Consider the following 2,860-nt stretch of genomic DNA (forward strand, 5'->3'; position numbering starts at 1 on the left):
CAATTATACCGAGGTATTTATAATCATCTACTTTTTCTACACTCTCATTTTTAATAAATATATTTTCATGTTTGTTACCATTTTTCCTAAGATAATAGGCTACGCTTATTTGTACTACCACTGCAAATAACGCCAGAGCTTATTTGTACTCTTACTAAAAATAGAATTTGCGTAATTACTAAAAATATAACATTTTATACGTATAGAACTGCAATATACAATGAATTATCTGGAAGTCAAAAAGTGAACACTTCATCTCATCACAATCACATTATTACTATTATTACAAGTTGATTTTGACGGACTTTGGTAATTCTTCACTCTTTTCAAGTCACAGAATACTCAGTTTACAAGGTAAGCATACGAAATGCACATTTTAATTCATTTCTTATTTTTATAACTAAACATGCTTTGGGGTTGTGTGTTTGTTGATTGTGCATCAGCTGACGACACATTTGTCGCTACCGCGAATTACTTAACTTTGACTTTATTACTTTATTTTGTGAAAAATAACAATAACAGGGCTTAAAAAAATTAAAATACTAATTCCCCCCCCCCCCCAAATAATTTAAATCAGCCTTCCATGTCAGGCGATTAAAACCAAGTGTTTCAATGTTCGATCCCCAGTCAAAAGGTTGCTAATTTTATCAAGATCAAGAGGTTTCGAGTACTCACGACATTCCAGGCTCAGGGTCCTTTAAAAAAATACTTTTCATTCAGTTATTGTTATTATCTTTATTATGGCCGACACAGCATGCATCGTCCATACTTTTTCAAAACTTTTTTTTTTTTTTTTGGGGGGGGGGCTGTTTTTTTATATCGGAAAATTGGGTTTTGTATGTTATGTTCATGGAGAGAGAGAGAGAGAGAGAGAGAGAGAGAGAGAGAGAGAGTAATATTTTATAATGATAAGATATCTGTAGTGGTAGTATTATTAGTAGTTTTGAAATGCCTATGATGATGACAATGTGAGATAATTATATTTGTGTGATTATTTTTATTATATTTTTAAAAGTTACGTACGGCTATGTCGTAGTGGTATGACACTCGCTTTTGGACCGGAAGGTCCTGGGCTCGAGCCTCGCTCGGCGCATAGTTGAGCCCTTGGAGAAGGCACTTTGCTCACTTTCTCTCACCGGACTCAGTTGTAAAATGTGTACTTGGCCGTTAACTGCGTTGTCTCTGTCCGAAGAAATTGTAATATCGCCTAACAGACGTTATGTCCCGTTCAACATGCGAAGTGTTGCTGTTATAAACTTTAGCATTGGCATGTATGTGCGTATTTCGCTGTAGTAAATTTAATTTAATTTTTTGTTTTCATCGACAGCTAACATGAAAGAACACTGTTGACGTTACTGGTGTCCTGACAATCCATAAAGATGCTGGCTCAAGGGCTATTCTGGCAAGGTGTGTTGAGGCAAACCTTTGCCTGTGGCAAAACTCATCAATCAGCAAACCATCATCTGGGCCAGCAGACCAGAGTGTCTGCATGCACTTTTTGACAATGGTTAGTAATGTTTTCAAATCTCCATATATAGCGCCTTTACATTTTTATTGGTGATCAATAAAATAAATGCTCATTTTTCTAAATGAAAATGGCAAAGCACCATTTGAATTGAATTACTACTGAATGTATTAATTTAACGACAGACTATAGTTTGTTGCCAAGAGTTTTGTTCTATGGATGTAAAACCAATGAAATTTCAAGTGTGTTGGTGTGAATAATGATCATTTTTTTAAAAATTGCTATGTCTTTGACAAATGCATTTTATGACAATAATGCCATTTCCAAAAATTGCTATGAAATGTGTCTCTTTTTTATTTCAATTTTTCCATCCAGAGCAGGATCAACCCTCTTTGTGGAACTACAAAAAAAGTGGTGGCAAACAAGTAGTGTTGACTTTTTCTGTATTGAGGCGAAAGAGATTTTTATTCCAAGGGTTTCGGAAAGCAAATTGCTTTTTATTCAGAGCTAGTGCACTATTTAACTGTTTTATTGTCTAAAATAGAATTGATTTTGCAGTTCAACTTGACTAGATATATAATTTTATACGACTTGTCTCTCAAGTAGAATAAAAAAAATGAAAAATGAGGATAGCGTGCCATATCATATTTTGAAAAATCATTTAATATATCTAGAAAGCATCTGTATAACCTATTGTATACAGTAAATAATTAGGTTTTGTGATTATAATGATGAATTCATAAGGTATGACATCATATTTGACCACAAAATTATTTTATCTCTGGGCGTAAAAAAAATCAATTTTACAGCATTTTTTTTATCTAAGGGGTACGGGTTAGTGAACCGATTATAATTTTTTTTGACTTAGATCAATCTACAAAATTTTCGTTTTGTTGTCCTATTCCGGTCATATTTTGAAAGTTTGATGGATCACTTCTTTTAGTTGTCTGCAAAATCAGCCTTTTAACTTTATGTCAAATTATAGAAAAAGCTTGCGCTTTCTCAAATGTCTGTTTTATGTCATTTGTCTGATTTTCTAGCAATCCTACCTTAATCATTTTCCTTTAAATTATCTTCAAATTTATTCAGAATCTTTTCTATGATGTGTTTTACATCATGATGTAAGTGTTTGGGGGGTAAATTAAAATTTAGCAATTTTATAAATTTTAAAATTCATTTGTTCCTGTCGATCCGCGCTAAATTTTCAGTTGAAATCAAATAAAAATTCTAAAAAAATTATTCCAAGAGTTTTCATGATATAGCTATTTATGAAAGAAACATTGTGTTTAAATTTGAAAGAAATTTATATCCTAGTTTTTGGTGCATCTATGTTAGAAATTTTAGGGTTTTACGTCTAATTTTAGCTTATGTTGCCCCTTAAAAAAGTTTTTTTTT

At 32.3% G+C, this 2,860-nt stretch overlaps 1 long non-coding RNA gene across 1 annotated transcript; it reads left to right on the forward strand.

The window, feature by feature from the left end:
* The first annotated feature begins 211 nt into the window (after nucleotides 1-211).
* LOC144962318 (uncharacterized) lies at nucleotides 212-2,286 on the forward strand. The gene is made up of 3 exons (XR_013643435.1): nucleotides 212-354; nucleotides 1,328-1,507; nucleotides 1,841-2,286. It is a non-coding gene; the product is annotated as an uncharacterized LOC144962318 (long non-coding RNA).
* The last annotated feature ends 574 nt before the right edge of the window (nucleotides 2,287-2,860 follow it).

This window comes from Berghia stephanieae, unplaced genomic scaffold (genome assembly GCF_034508935.2).
Source record: "Berghia stephanieae isolate SIO BIC M18660-M18661 unplaced genomic scaffold, UCSD_Bste_1.3 scaffold85, whole genome shotgun sequence".
Lineage (NCBI taxonomy): Eukaryota > Metazoa > Mollusca > Gastropoda > Nudibranchia > Aeolidiidae > Berghia > Berghia stephanieae.